The 748-nt window shown below is 29.4% G+C and overlaps 1 protein-coding gene across 1 annotated transcript in view; it reads right to left on the reverse strand.

The window, feature by feature from the left end:
- LOC119586683 (T-box transcription factor TBX1-like) overlaps nucleotides 1-748 on the reverse strand; it is a gene marked incomplete at its 3' end in the record, with an annotated part of 52,795 nt that overhangs the window by 35,435 nt on the left and 16,612 nt on the right.

Below are 748 nucleotides of genomic sequence, written 5' to 3' on the forward strand. Positions count from 1 at the left end.
AAACAGCGATGGATCCGCGGAGGAAAAGGGTCCTCCTCATGTAAACATTTCTCGGCCAGACAGCTGGGCTACTGGTGACGTCATCGTTCGGATATTTACAGTACCATGGCAAAAATGGATAAAGACTAAAGACTGACATAGATACCTGAATGATTTGAAAAATAGGCAATCTGGATGAAATTTAAGGACACATAGAGAGATTCATGAATATATACTAAGAAATAGGGGAAAAAAATATTCTAAAATTGTTGAATATTTCTATTATTTTAATTTCCTTTTCATGATGATTTATATTCACATCAAAATAACTAAATAAATGATGAACAAATATATAGGATAAAATTAAATACACAAATTACACATAAAAAGACACACACCTCAAAATCAAACCATATCATAGAAAATATTGAGGAAAAATATAGATTCATAATTTCAAATATTGCTAACGAAAAAAAAAAAATCAATAAAATGTCTTATCGCAGTTAATTCCAACTAAATCGGCTTTCATAAAACTTCAAAAACCGGATGTTAATAATGGAGTGAGGAATAATATGAGTCGGAATGAATATTTGTACAATGTAGATGTCTAATTAACGTTTCATAAGTACGTTTTCAGTGCTAAGCGTAATTAATCCACAATTTCATCATATCAAGTTATTTTGATCAAGACGTAAGATCGAATCGCTAAGTAATTATTGCGTACAATTATTCATCTTCATTAATTTTTTTCTTCATATTTTCAATATGT

This window comes from Penaeus monodon, chromosome 21, assembly GCF_015228065.2.
Source record: "Penaeus monodon isolate SGIC_2016 chromosome 21, NSTDA_Pmon_1, whole genome shotgun sequence".
Classification (NCBI taxonomy): Eukaryota; Metazoa; Arthropoda; class Malacostraca; order Decapoda; family Penaeidae; genus Penaeus; species Penaeus monodon.